Source organism: Schistocerca serialis, chromosome 12, assembly GCF_023864345.2.
Source record: "Schistocerca serialis cubense isolate TAMUIC-IGC-003099 chromosome 12, iqSchSeri2.2, whole genome shotgun sequence".
Classification (NCBI taxonomy): Eukaryota; Metazoa; Arthropoda; class Insecta; order Orthoptera; family Acrididae; genus Schistocerca; species Schistocerca serialis.
The window spans coordinates 48,217,586-48,233,756 of NC_064649.1; positions in this window are offsets into that span (position 1 = coordinate 48,217,586).

Below are 16,171 nucleotides of genomic sequence, written 5' to 3' on the forward strand. Positions count from 1 at the left end.
AAAGAGGCACAGAAATTCAAGTTTTAGTTTTTGAAAATTCAGTTTTTGGCTGCTTTTGCTGCCTTGTAGTTGACCTAGGACCTTAAGATTTTGCATGAACCGAACTCTGGCAGCCACATTACACGAGAAAAAGCGAGAAGTGGTAATTCGTAGTAAAAACCGCAGAAAACATAACGTTTTCTACATTGTTTTCGTATCGACGTAACTGAAAATCTTCACATTGGTCGCATTACTCTCAGAAACGTTTACATTTATCGTCTGGCAACTAATGCCGCGTGATGACGTTTGCGGTCGCACCACTCTATACGAAGTAGAAGCTTCTAAGTTGTTGCAGTCACCAAGAAAGAGGCGCAGAAATTCAAGTTTTAGCATTTGAAAATTCAGTTTTTGGCAGCATTTGCTGCCTTGTAGTTGACCTAGGATCTTAAGATTTTGCATGAACCGAACTCTGGCAGCCACATTACACGAGAAAAAGCGAGAAGTGGTAATTCGTAGTAAAAACCGCAGAAAACATAACGTTTTCTACATTGTTTTCGTATCGACGTAACTGAAAATCTTCACATTGGACGCATTACTCTCAGAAACGTTTACATTTATCGTCTGGCAACTAATGCCGCGTGATGACGTTTGCGGTCGCACCACTCTATACGAAGTAGAAGCTTCTAAGCTGTTGCAGTCACCAAGAAAGAGGCACAGAAATTCAAGTTTTAGTTTTTGAAAATTCAGTTTTTGGCTGCTTTTGCTGCCTTGTAGTTGACCTAGGACCTTAAGATTTTGCATGAACCGAACTCTGGCAGCCACATTATACGAGAAAAAGCGAGAAGTGGTAATTCGTAGTAAAAACCGCAGAAAACATAACGTTTTCTACATTGTTTTCGTATCGACGTAATTGAAAATCTTCGCATTGGACGCATTACTCTCAGAAACGTTTACATTTATCGTCTGGCAACTAATGCCGCGTGATGACGTTTGCGGTCGCACCACTCTATACGAAGTAGAAGCTTCCAAGTTGTTGCAGTCACCAAGAAAGAGGCGCAGAAATTCAAGTTTTAGTTTTTGAAAATTCAGTTTTTGGCTGCTTTTGCTGCCTTGTAGTTGACCTAGGACCTTAAGGTTTTGCATGAACCGAACTCTGGCAGCCACATTACACGAGAAAAAGCGAGAAGTGGTAATTCGTAGTAAAAACCGCAGAAAACATAACGTTTTCTACACTGTTTTCGTATCGACGTAACTGAAAATCCTCACATTGGACGCATTACTCTCAGAAACGTTTACATTTATCGTCTGGCAACTAATGCCGCGTGATGACGTTTGGGGTTGCACCACTCTGTACGAAGTAGATGCTTCTACGTTGTTGCAGTCACCAAGAAAGATGCACAGAAATTCAAGTTTTAGTTTTTGAAAATTCAGTTTTTGGCTGCTTTTGCTGCCTTGTAGTTGACCTAGGACCTTAAGATTTTGCATGAACCGAACTCTGGCAGCCACATTACACGAGAAAAAGCGAGAAGTGGTAATTCGTAGTAAAAACCGCAGAAAACATAACGTTTTCTACATTGTTTTCGTATCGACGTAACTGAAAATCTTCACATTGGACGCTTTACTCTCAGAAACGTTTACATTTATCGTCTGGCAACTAATGCCGCGTGATGACGTTTGCGGTCGCACCACTCTATACGAAGTAGAAGCTTCTAAGTTGTTGCAGTCATCTAGAAAGAGGCACAGAAATTCAAGTTTTTGTATTTGAAAATTCAGTTTTTGGCTGCTTTTGCTGGCTTGTAGTTGACCTAGGACCTTAAGATTTTGCATGAACCGAACTCTGGCAGCCACATTACACGAGAAAGAGCGAGAAGTGGTAATTCGTAGTAAAAACCGCAGAAAACATAACGTTTTCTACATTGTTTTCGTATCGACGTAACTGAAAATCTTCACATTGGACGCATTACTCTCAGAAACGTTTACATTTATCGTCTGGCAACTAATGCCGCGTGATGACGTTTGCGGTAGCACCACTCTGTACGAAGTAGAAACTTCTAAGTTGTTGCAGTCACCAAGAAAGAGGCACAGAAATTCAAGTTTTAGTTTTTGAAAATTCAGTTTTTGGCTGCTTTTGCTGCCTTGTAGTTGACCTAGGACCTTAAGATTTTGCATGAACCGAACTCTGGCAGCCACATTACACGAGAAAAAGCGAGAAGTGGTAATTCGTAGTAAAAACCGCAGAAAACATAACGTTTTCTACATTGTTTTCGTATCGACGTAACTGAAAATCTTCACATTGGACGCATTACTCTCAGAAACGTTTACATTTATCGTCTGGCAACTAATGCCGCGTGATGACGTTTGCGGTCGCACCACTCTGTACGAAGTAGAAGCTTTTAAGTTGTTGCAGTCACCAAGAAAGAGGCACAGAAATTCAAGTTTTAGTTTTTGAAAATTCAGTTTTTGGCTGCTTTTGCTGCCTTGTAGTTGACCTAGGACCTTAAGATTTTGCATGAACCGAACTCTGGCAGCCACATTACACGAGAAAAAGCGAGAAGTGGTAATTCGTAGTAAAAACCGCAGAAAACATAACGTTTTCTACATTGTTTTCGTATCGACGTAACTGAAAATCTTCACATTGGACGCATTACTCTCAGAAACGTTTACATTTATCGTCTGGCAACTAATGCCGCGTGATGACGTTTGCGGTCGCACCACTCTGTACGAAGTAGAAGCTTCTAAGTTGTTGCAGTCACCAAGAAAGAGGCACAGAAATTCAAGTTTTAGTTTTTGAAAATTCAGTTTTTGGCTGCTTTTGCTGCCTTGTAGTTGACCTAGGACCTTAAGATTTTGCATGAACCGAACTCTGGCAGCCACATTACACGAGAAAAAGCGAGAAGTGGTAATTTGTAGTAAAAACCGCAGAAAACATAACGTTTTCTACATTGTTTTCGTATCGACGTAACTGAAAATCTTCACATTGGACGCATTACTCTCAGAAACGTTTACATTTATCGTCTGGCAACTAATGCCGCGTGATGACGTTTTCGGTCGCACCACTCTATACGAAGTAGAAGCTTCTAAGCTGTTGCAGTCACCAAGAAAGAGGCACAGAAATTCAAGTTTTAGTTTTTGAAAATTCAGTTTTTGGCTGCTTTTGATGCCTTGTAGTTGACCTAGGACCTTAAGATTTTGCATGAACCGAACTCTGGCAGCCACATTACACGAGAAAAAGCGAGAAGTGGTAATTCGTAGTAAAAACCGCAGAAAACATAACGTTTTCTACATTGTTTTCGTATCGACGTAACTGAAAATCTTCACATTGGTCGCATTACTCTCAGAAACGTTTACATTTATCGTCTGGCAACTAATGCCGCGTGATGACGTTTGCGGTCGCACCACTCTATACGAAGTAGAAGCTTCTAAGTTGTTGCAGTCACCAAGAAAGAGGCGCAGAAATTCAAGTTTTAGTTTTTGAAAATTCAGTTTTTGGCTGCTTTTGCTGCCTTGTAGTTGACCTAGGATCTTAAGATTTTGCATGAACCGAACTCTGGCAGCCACATTACACGAGAAAAAGCGAGAAGTGGTAATTCGTAGTAAAAACCGCAGAAAACATAACGTTTTCTACATTGTTTTCGTATCGACGTAACTGAAAATCTTCACATTGGACGCATTACTCTCAGAAACGTTTACATTTATCGTCTGGCAACTAATGCCGCGTGATGACGTTTGCGGTCGCACCACTCTGTACGAAGTAGAAACTTCTAAGTTGTTGCAGTCACCAAGAAAGAGGCACAGAAATTCAAGTTTTAGTTTTTGAAAATTCAGTTTTTGGCAGCTTTTGCTGCCTTATAGTTGACCTAGGACCTTAAGATTTTGCATGAACCGAACTCTGGCAGCCACATTACACGAGAAAAAGCGAGAAGTGGTAATTCGTAGTAAAAACCGCAGAAAACATAACGTTTTCTACATTGTTTTCGTATCGACGTAACTGAAAATCTTCACATTGGACTCATTACTCTCAGAAACGTTTACATTTATCGTCTGGCAACCAATGCCGCGTGATAACGTTTGCGGTCGCACCACTCTATACGAAGTAGAAACTTCTAAGTTGTTGCAGTCACCAAGAAAGAGGCACAGAAATTCAAGTTTTAGTTTTTGAAAATTCAGTTTTTGGCTGCTTTTGCTGCCTTGTAGTTGACCTAGGACCTTAAGATTTTGCATGAACCGAACTCTGGCAGCCACATTACACGAGAAAAAGCGAGAAGTGGTAATTCGTAGTAAAAACCGCAAAAAACATAACGTTTTCTACATTGTTTTCGTATCGACGTAACTGAAAATCTTCACATTGGACGCACTACTCTCAGAAACGTTTACATTTATCGTCTGGCAACCAATGCCGCGTGATAACGTTTGCGGTCGCACCACTCTATACGAAGTAGAAGCTTCTAAGTTGTTGCAGTCACCAAGAAAGAGGCACAGACATTCAAGTTTTAGTTTTTGAAAATTCAGTTTTTGGCTGCTTTTGCTGCCTTGTAGTTGACCTGGGACCTTATGATTTTGCATGAACCGAACTCTGGCAGCCACATTACACGAGAAAAAGCGAGAAGTGGTAATTCGTAGTAAAAACCGCAGAAAACATAACGTTTTCTACATTGTTTTCGTATCGACGTAACTGAAAATCTTCACTTTGGACGCATTACTCTCAGAAACGTTTACATTTATCGTCTGGCAACTAATGCCGCGTGATGACGTTTGCGGTCGCACCACTCTATACGAAGTAGAAGCTTCTAAGTTGTTGCAGTCACCAAGAAAGAGGCACAGAAATTCAAGTTTTAGTTTTTGAAAATTCAGTTTTTGGCTGCTTTTGCTGCCTTGTAGTTGACCTAGGACCTTAAGATTTTGCATGAACCGAACTCTGGCAGCCACATTACACGAGAAAAAGCAAGAAGTGGTAATTCGTAGTAAAAACCGCAGAAAACATAACGTTTTCTACATTGTTTTCGTATCTACGTAACTGAAAATCTTCACATTGGACGCATTTCTCTCAGAAACGTTTACATTTATCGTCTGGCAACTAATGCCGCGTGATGACGTTTGCGGTTGCACCACTCTGTACGAAGTAGAAGCTTCTACGTTGTTGCAGTCACCAAGAAAGAGGCACAGAAATTCAAGTTTTAGTTTTTGAAAATTCAGTTTTTGGCTGCTTTTGCTGCCTTGTAGTTGACCTAGGACCTTAACATTTTGCATGAACCAACTCTGGCAGCCACATTACACGAGAAAAAGCGAGAAGTGGTAATTCGTAGTAAAAACCGCAGAAAACATAACGTTTTCTACATTGTTTTCGTATCGACGTAACTGAAAATCTTCACATTGGACGCATTACTCTCAGAAACGTTTACATTTATCGTCTGGCAACTAACGCCGCGTGATGACGTTTGCGGTCGCACCACTCTATACGAAGTAGAAGCTTCTAAGTTGTTGCAGTCACCAAGAAAGAGGAACAGAAATTCAAGTTTTTGTATTTGAAAATTCAGTTTTTGGCTGCTTTTGCTGCCTTGTAGTTGACCTAGGACCTTAAGATTTTGCATGAACCGAACACTGGCAGCCACATTACACGAGAAAAAGCGAGAAGTGGTAATTCGTAGTTAAAACCGCAGAAAACCTAACGTTTTCTACATTGTTTTCGTATCGACGTAACTGAAAATCTTCACATTGGACGCATTACTCTCAGAAACGTTTACATTTATCGTCTGGCAACTAATGCCGCGTGATGACGTTAGCGGTCGCACCACTCTGTACGAAGTAGAAGCTTCTAAGTTGTTGCAGTCACCAAGAAAGAGGCACAGAAATTCAAGTTTTAGTTTTTGAAAATTCAGTTTTTGGCTGCTTTTGCTGCCTTGTAGTTGACCTAGGACCTTACGATTTTGCATGAACCGAACTCTGGCAACCACATTACACGAGAAAAAGCGAGAAATGGTAATTCGTAGTAAAAACCGCAGAAAACATAACGTTTTCTACATTGTTTTCGTATAGACGTAACCGAAAATCTTCACATTGGACGCATTACTCTCAGAAACGTTTACATTTATCGTCTGGCAACTAATGCCGCGTGATGACGTTTGCGGTCGCACCACTCTGTACGAAGTAGTAGCTTCTAAGTTGTTGCAGGCACCAAGAAAGAGGCACAGAAATTCAAGTTTTTGTTTTTGAAAATTCGGTTTTTGGCTGCTTTTGCTGCCTTGTAGTTGACCTAGGACCTTAAGATTTTGCATGAACCGAACTCTGGCAGCCACATTACACGAGAAAAAGCGAGAAGTGGTAATTCGTAGTAAAAACCGCAGAAAACATAACGTTTTCTACATTGTTTTCGTATCAACGTAACTGAAAATCTTCACAATGGATGCATTTCTCTCGGAAACGTTTACATTTATTGTCTGGCAACTAATGCCGCGTGCTGAGATTTGCGGTCGCACCACTCTGTACGAAGTAGAAGCTTCTAAGTTGTTGCAGTCACCAAGAAAGAGGCACAGAAATTCAAGTTTTTGATTTTGAATATTCAGTTTTTGGCTGCTTTTGCTGCCTTGTAGTTGACCTACGACCTTAAGATTTTGCATGAACCGAACTCTGGCAGCCACATTACACGAGAAAAAACGAGAAGTGGTAATTCGTAGTAAAAACCGCAGAAAACATAACGTTTTCTACATTGTTTTCGTATCGACGTAACTGAAAATCTTCGCAATGGATGCATTTCTCTCGGAAACGTTTACATTTATTGTCTGGCAACTAATGCCGCGTGCTGAGGTTTGCGGTCGCACCACTCTGTACGAAGTAGAAGCTTCTAAGTTGTTGCAGTCACCAAGAAAGAGGCACAGAAATTCAAGTTTTAGTTTTTGAAAATTCAGTTTTTGGCTGCTTTTGTTGCCTTGTAGTTGACCTAGGACCTTAAGATTTTGCATGAACCGAACACTGGCAGCCACATTACACGAGAAAAAGCGAGAAGTGGTAATTCGTAGTAAAAACCGCAGAAAACATAACGTTTTCTACATTGTTTTCGTATCGACGTAACTGAAACTCTTCACATTGGACGCATTACTCTCAGAAACGTTTACATTTATCGTCTGGCAACTAATGCCGCGTGATGACGTTTGCGGTCGCACCACTCTGTACGAAGTAGAAGCTTCTAAGTTGTTGCAGTCACCAAGAAAGAGGCACAGAAATTCAAGTTTTAGTTTTTGAAAATTCAGTTTTTGGCTGCTTTTGCTGCCTTGTAGTTGACCTAGGACCTTAAGATTTTGCATGAACCGAACTCTGGCAGCCACATTACACGAGAAAAAGCGAGAAGTGGTAATTCGTAGTAAAAACCGCAGAAAACATAACGTTTTCTACATTGTTTTCGTATCGACGTAACTGAAAATCTTCACATTGGACGCATTACTCTCAGAAACGTTTACATTTATCGTCTGGCAACTAATGCCGCGTGATGACGTTTGCGGTCGCACCACTCTGTACGAAGTAGAAGCTCCTAAGTTGTTGCAGTCACCAAGAAAGAGGCACAGAAATTCAAGTTTTTGTTTTTGAAAATTCAGTTTTTGGGTGCTTTTGCTGCCTTGTAGTTGACCTAGGACCTTAAGATTTTGCATAAACCGAACTCTGGCAGCCACATTACACGAGAAAAAGCGAGAAGTGGTAATTCGTAGTAAAAACCACAGAAAACATAACGTTTTCTACATTGTTTTCGTATCGACGTAACTGAAAATCTTCACATTGGACGCATTACTCTCAGAAACGATTACATTTATCGTCTGGCAACTAATGTTGCGTGATGACGTTTGCGGTCGCACCACTCTGTACGAAGTAGAAGCTTCTAAGTTGTTGCAGTCACCAAGAAAGAGGCACAGAAATTCAAATTTTAGTTTTTGAAAATTCAGTTTTCGAGTGCTTTTGCTGCCTTGTAGTTGACCTAGGACCTTAAGATTTTGCATGTACCGAACTCTGGCAGCTACATTACACGAGAAAAAGCGAGAAGTGGTAATTCGTAGTAAAAACCGCCGAAAACATAACATTTTCTACATTGTTTTCGTATCGACGTAACTGAAAATCTTCACATTGGACGCATTACTCTCAGAAACGTTTACATTTATCGTCTGGCAACTAATGCCGCGTGATGACGTTTGCGGTCGCACCACTCTGTACGAAGTAGAAGCTTCTAAGTTGTTGCAGTCACCAAGAAAGAGGCACAGAAATTCAAGTTTTTGTTTTTGAAAATTCAGTTTTTGGCTGCTTTTGCTGCCTTGTAGTTGACCTAGGACCTTAAGATTTTACATGAACCGAACTCTGGCAGCCACATTACACGAGAAAAAGCGAGAAGTTATAATTCGTAGTAAAAACCGCAGAAAACATAACGTTTTCTACATTGTTTTCGTATCGACGTAACTGAAAATCTTCACAGTGGATGCATTTCTCTCGGAAACGTTTACATTTATTGTCTGGCAACTATTGCCGCGTGCTGAGGTTTGCGGTCGCACCACTCTGTACCAAGTAGAAGCTTCTAAGTAGTTGCAGTCACCAAGAAAGAGGCACAGAAATTCAAGTTTTAGTTTTTGAAAATTCAGTTTTTAGCTGCTTTTGCTGCCTTGTAGTTGACCTAGGACCTTAAGATTTTGCATGAACCGACCTCTGGCAGCCACATTACACGAGAAAAAGCGAGAAGTGGTAATTCGTAGTAAAAACCGCAGAAAACATAATGTTTTCTACGTTGTTTTCGTATCGACGTAACTGAAAATATTCACATTGGACGCATTACTCTCAGAAACGTTTACATTTATCGTCTGGCAACTAATGCCGCGTGATGACGTTTGCGGTCGCACCACTCTACACGAAGTAGAAGCTTCTAAGTTGTTGCAGTCACCAAGAAAGTGGCACAGAAATTCAAGTTTTAGTTTTTGAAAATTCAGTCTTTGGCTGCTTTTGCTGCCTTGTAGTTGATCTAGGACCTTAAGATTTTGCATGAACCGAACTCTGGCAGCCACATTACACGAGAAAAAGCGAGAAGTGGTAATTCGTAGTAAAAACCGCAGAACACATAACGTTTTCTACATTGTTTTCGTATCGACGTAACTGAAAATCTTCACATTGGACGCATTACTCTCAGAAACGTATACATTTATCGTCTGGCAACTAATGCCGCGTGATGACGTTTGCGGTCGCACCACTCTGTACGAAGTAGAAGCTTCTAAGTTGTTGCAGTCACCAAGAAAGAGGCACAGAAATTCAAGTTTTTGTTTTTGAAAATTCAGTTTTTAGCTGCTTTTGCTGCCTTGTTGTTGACCTAGGACCTTAAGATTTTGCATGAACCGAACTCTGGCAGCCACATTACACGAGAAAAAGCGAGAAGTGGTAATTCGTAGTAAAAACCGCAGAAAACATAACGTTTTCTACATTGTTTTCGTATCGACGTAACTGAAAATCTTCACATTGGACGCATTACTCTCAGAAACGATTACATTTATCGTCTGGGAACTAATGCCGCGTGATGACGTTTGCGGTCGCACCACTCTGTACGAAGTAGAAGCTTCTAAGTTGTTGCAGTCACCAAGAAAGAGGCACAGAAATTCAAGTTTTAGTTTTTGAAAATTCAGTTTTTGGCTGCTTTTGCTGCCTTGTAGTTGACCTACGACCTTAAGATTTTGCATGAACCAAACTCTGGCAGCCACATTACACGAGAAAAAACGAGAAGTGGTAATTCGTAGTAAAAACCGCAGAAAACATAACGTTTTCTACATTGTTTTCGTATCGACGTAAATGAAAATCTTCTCAATGGATGCATTTCTCTCGGAAACGTTTACATTTATTGTCTGGCAACTAATGCCGCGTGCTGAGGTTTGCGGTCGCACCACTCTGTACGAAGTAGAAACTTCTAAGTTGTTGCAGTCACCAAGAAAGAGGCACAGAAATTCAAGTTTTAGTTTTTGAAAATTCAGTTTATGGCTGCTTTTGCTGCCTTGTAGTTGACCTAGGACCTTAAGATTTTGCATGAACCGAACTCTGGCAGCCACATTACACGAGAAAAAGCGAGAAGTGGTAATTCGTAGTAAAAACCGCAGAAAACCTAACGTTTTCTACATTGTTTTCGTATCGACGTAACTGAAAATCTTCACATTGGACGCATTACTCTCAGAAACGTTTACATTTATCGTCTGGCAACTAATGCCGCGTGCTGAGGTTTGCGGTCGCATCACTCTGTACGAAGTAGAAGCTTCTAAGTTGTTGCAGTCACGAAGAAAGAGGCACAGAAATTCCGGTTTTTGTTTTTGAAAATTCAGTTTTTGGCTGCTTTTGCTGCCTTGTAGTTGACCTAGGACCTTAAGATTTTGCATGAACCGAACTGTGGCAGCCACATTACACGAGAAAAAGCGAGAAGTGGTAATTCGTAGTAAAAACCGCAGAAAACATAACGTTTTCTACATTGTTTTCGTATCGACGTAACTGAAAATCTTCACATTGGACGCATTACTCTCAGAAACGTTTACATTTATCGTCTGGCAACTAATGCCGCGTGATGACGTTTGCGGTCGCACCACACTATACGAAGTAGAAGCTTCTAAGTTGTTGCAGTCACCAAGAAAGAGGCACAGAAATTCAAGTTTTAGTTTTTGAAAATTCAGTTTTTGGCTGCTTTTGCTGCCTTATAGTTGACCTAAGACCTTAAGATTTTGCATGAACCGAACTCTGGCAGCCACATTACACGAGAAAAAGCGAGAAGTGGTAATTCGTAGTAAAAACCGCAGAAAACATAACGTTTTCTACATTGTTTTCGTATCGACGTAACTGAAAATCTTCACATTGGACGCATTACTCTCAGAAACGTTTACATTTATCGTCTGGCAACTAATGCCGCGTGATGACGTTTGCGGTCGCACCACTCTGTACGAAGTAGAAGCTTCTAAGTTGTTGCAGTCACCAAGAAAGAGGCACAGAAATTCAAGTTTTAGTTTTTGAAAATTCAGTTTTTGGCTGCTTTTGCTGCCTTGTAGTTGACCTAGGACCTTAAGATTTTGCATGAACCGAACTCTGGCAGCCACATTACACGAGAAAAAGCGAGAAGTGGTAATTCGTTGTAAAAACCGCAGAAAACCTAACGTTTTCTACATTGTTTTCGTATCGACGTAACTGAAAATCTTCACGTTGGACGCATTACTCTCAGAAACGTTTACATTTATCGTCTGGCAACTAATGCCGCGTGCTGAGGTCTGCGGTCGCACCACTCTGTACGAAGTAGAAGCTTCTAAGTTGTTGCAGTCACCAAGAAAGAGGCACAGAAATTCAGGTTTTTGTTTCTGAAAATTCAGTTTTTGGCTGCTTTTGCTGCCTTGTAGTTGACCTAGGACCTTAAGATTTTGCATGAACCGAACTCTGGCAGCCACATTACACGAGAAAAAGCGAGAAATGGTAATTCGTAGTAAAAACCGCAGAAAACATAACGTTTTCTACATTGTTTTCGTATCGACGTAACTGAAAATCTTCACAATGGATGCATTTCTCTCGGAAACGTTTACTTTTATTGTCTGGCAACTAATGCCGCGTGCTGAGGTTGGCGGTCGCACCACTCTGTACGAAGTAGAAGCTTCTAAGTTGTTGCAGTCACCAAGAAAGAGGCACAGAAATTCAAGTTTTTGTTTTTGAAAATTCAGTTTTTGGCTGCTTTTGCTGCCTTGTAGTTGACCTAGGACCTTAAGATTTTGCATGAACCGAACTCTGGCAGCCATATTACACGAGAAAAAGCGAGAAGTGGTAATTCGTAGTAAAAACCGCAGAAAACATAACGTTTTCTACATTGTTTTCGTATCGACGTAAATGAAAATCTTCACATTGGACGCATTACTCTCAGAAACGTTTACATTTATCGTCTGGCAACAAATGCCGCGTGATGACGTTTGCGGTCGCACCACTCTGTACGAAGTAGAAGCTTCTAAGTTGTTGCAGGCACCAAGAAAGAGGCACAGAAATTCAAGTTTTTGTTTTTGAAAATTCAGTTTTTGGCTGCTTTTGCTGATTTGTAGTTGACCTAGGACCTTAAGATTTTGCATGAACCGAACTCTGGCAGCCACATTACACCAGAAAAAGCGAGAAGTGGTAATTCGTAGTAAAAACCGCAGAAAACATAACCTTTTCTACATTGTTTTCGTATCGACGTAACTGAAAATCTTCACAATGGATGCATTTCTCACGGAAACGTTTACATTTATTGTCTGGCAACCAATGCCGCGTGCTGAGGTTTGCGGTCGCACCACTCTGTACGAAGTAGAAGCTTCTAAGTTGTTGCAGTCACCAAGAAAGAGGCACAGAAATTCAAGTTTTAGTTTTTGAAAATTCAGTTTTTGGCTGCTTTTGCTGCCTTGTAGTTGACCTAGGACCTTAAGATTTTGCATGAAACGAACTCTGGCAGCCACATAACACGAGAAAAAGCGAGAAGTGGTAATTCGTAGTAAAAACCGCAGAAAACATAACGTTTTCTACATTGTTTTCGTATCGACGTAACTGAAAATCTTCACATTGGACGCATTACTCTCAGAAACGTTTACATTTATCGTCTGGCAACTAATGCCGCGTGATGACGTTTGCGGTCGCACCACTCTGTACGAAGTAGAAGCTTCTAAGTTGTGGCAGTCACCAAGAAAGAGGCACAGAAATTCAAGTTTTAGTTTTTAAAAATTCAGTTTTTGGCTGCTTTTGCTGCCTTGTAGTTGACCTAGGACCTGAAGATTTTGCATGAACCGAACTCTGGCAGCCACATTACACGAGAAAAAGCGAGAAGTGGTAATTCGTAGTAAAAACCGCAGAAAACATAACGTTTTCTACATTGTTTTCGTATCGACGTAACTGAAAATCTTCACATTGGACGCATTACTCTCAGAAACGTTTACATTTTTCGTCTGGCAACTAATGCCGCGTGATGACGTTTGCGGTCGGACCACTCTATACGAAGTAGAAGCTTCTAAGTTGTTGGAGTCACCAAGAAAGAGGCACAGAAATTCAAGTTTTTGTTTTTGAAAATTCAGTTTTTGGCTGCTTTTGCTGCCTTGTAGTTGACCTAGAACCTTAAGATTTTGCATGAACCGAACTCTGGCAGCCACATTACACGAGAAAAAGCGAGAAGTGGTAATTCGTAGTAAAAACCGCAGAAAACATAACGTTTTCTACATTGTTTTCGTATCGACGTAACTGAAAATCTTCACATTGGACGCATTACTCTCAGAAACGTTTACATTTATCGTCTGGCAACTAATGCCGCGTGATGACGTTTGCCGTCGCACCACTCTGTACGAAGTAGAAGCTTCTAAGTTGTTGCAGTCACCAAGAAAGAGGCACAGAAATTCAAGTTTTAGTTTTTTAAAATTCAGTTTTTGGCTGCTTTTGCTGCCTTGTAGTTGACCTAGGACCTTAAGATTTTGCATGAACCGAACTCTGGCAGCCACATTACACGAGAAAAAGCGAGAAGTGGTAATTCGTAGTAAAAACAGCAGAAAACATAACGTTTTCTACATTGTTTTCGTATCGACGTAACTGAAAATCTTCACATTGGACGCATTACTCTCAGAAACGTTTACATTTATCGTCTGGCAACTAATGCCGCGTGATGACGTTTGCGGTCGCACCACTCTGTACGAAGTAGAAGCTTCTAAGTTGTTGCAGTCACCAAGAAAGAGGCACAGAAATTCAAGTTTTTGTTTTTGAAAATTCAGTTTTTGGCTGCTTTTGCTGCCTTGTAGTTGACCTAGGACCTTAAGATTTTGCATGAACCGAACTCTGGCAGCCACATTACACGAGAAAAAGCGAGAAGTTATAATTCGTAGTAAACACCGCAGAAAACATAATGTTTTCTACATGGTTTTCGTATCGACGTAACTGAAAATCTTCACAATGGATGCATTTCTCTCGGAAACGTTTACATTTATTGTCTGCCAACTAATGCCGCGTGCTGAGGTTTGCGGTCGCACCACTCTGTACGAAGTAGAAGCTTCTAAGTTGTTGCAGTCACCAAGAAAGAGGCACAGAAATTCAAGTTTTTGTTTTTGAAAACTCAGTCTTTGGCTGCTTTTGCTGCCTTGTAGTTGACCTAGGACCATAAGATTTTGCATGAACCGAACTCTGGCAGCCACATTACACGAAAAAAAGCGAGAAGTGGTAATTCGTAGTAAAAACCGTAGAAAACATAACGTTTTCTACATTGTTTTCGTATCGACGTAACTGAAAATCTTCACATTGGACGCATTACTCTCAGAAACGTTTACATTTATCGTCTGGCAACTAATGCCGCGTGATGACGTTTGCGGTCGCACCACTCTGTACGAAGTAGAAGCTTCTAAGTTGTTGCAGTCACCAAGAAAGAGGCACAGAAATTCAAGTTTTAGTTTTTGAAAATTCAGTTTTTGGCTGCTTTTGCTGCCTTGTAGTTGACCTAGGACCTTAAGATTTTGCATGAACCGAACTCTGACAGCCACATTACACGAGAAAAAGCGAGAAGTGGTAATTCGTAGTAAAAACCGCAGAAAACATAACGTTTTCTACATTGTTTTCGTATCGACGTAACTGATAATCTTCACATTGGACGCATTACTCTCAGAAACGTTTACATTTATCGTCTGGCAACTAATGCCGCGTGATGACGTTTGCGGTCGCACCACTCTGTACGAAGTAGAAGCTTCTAAGTTGTTGCAGTCACCAAGAAAGAGGCACAGAAATTCAAGTTTTAGTTTTTGAAAATTCAGTTTTTGGCTGCTTTTGCTGCCTTGTAGTTGACCTAGGACCTTAAGATTTTGCATGAACCGAACTCTGACAGCCACATTACACGACAAAAAGCGAGAAGTGGTAATTCGTAGTAAAAACCGCAGAAAACATAACGTTTTCTACATTGTTTTCGTATCGACGTAACTGAAAATCTTCACAATGGATGCATTTCTCTCGGAAACGTTTACATTTATTGTCTGGCAACTAATGCCGCGTGCTGAGGTTTGCGGTCGCACCACTCTGTACGAAGTAGAAGCTTCTAAGTTGTTGCAGTCACCAAGAAAGAGGCACAGAAATTCAAGTTTTAGTTTTTGAAAATTCAGTTTTTGGCTGCTTTTGCTGACTTGTAGTTGACCTAGGACCTTAAGATTTTGCATGAACCGAACTCTGGCAGCCACATTACACGAGAAGAAGCGAGAAGTGGTAATTCGTAGTAAAAACCGCAGAAAACATAACGTTTTCTACATTGTTTTCGTATCGACGTAACTGAAAATCTTCACATTGGACGCATTACTCTCAGAAACGTTTATATTTATCGTCTGGCAACAAATGCCGCGTGATGACGTTTGCGGTCGCACCACTCTGTACGAAGTAGAAGCTTCTAAGTTGTTGCCGTCACCAAGAAAGAGGCACAGAAATTCAAGTTTTAGTTTTTGAAAATTCAGTTTTTGGCTGCTTTTGCTGACTTGTAGTTGACCTAGGACCTTAAGATTTTGCATGAACCGAACTCTGGCAGCCACATTACACGAGAAAAAGCGAGAAGTGGTAATTCGTAGTAAAAACCGCAGAAAACATAACGTTTTCTACATTGTTTTCGTATCGACGTAACTGAAAATCTTCACATTGGACGCATTACTCTCAGAAACGTTTATATTTATCGTCTGGCAACTAATGCCGCGTGATGACGTTTGCGGTCGCACCACTCTGTACGAAGTAGAAGCTTCTAAGTTGTTGCAGTCACCAAGAAAGAGGCACAGAAATTCAAGTTTTAGGTTTTGAAAATTCAGTTTTTGGCTGCTTTTGCTGCCTTGTAGTTGACCTAGGACCTTAAGATCTGGCATGAACCGAACTCTGTCAGCCACATCACACGAGAAAAAGCGAGAAGTGGTAATTCGTAGTAAAAACCGCAGAAAACATAACGTTTTCTACATTGTTTTCGTTTTGACGTAACTAAAAATCTTCACATTGGACGCATTACTCTCAGAAACGTTTACATTTATCGTCTGGCAACTAATGCCGCGTGATGACGTTTGCGGTCGCACCACTCTGTACGAAGTAGAAGCTTCTAAGTTGTTGCCGTCACCAAGAAAGAGGCACAGAAATTCAAGTTTTAGTTTTTGAAAATTCAGTTTTTGGCTGCTTTTGCTGCCTTGTAGTTGACCTAGGACCTTAAGATTTTGCATGA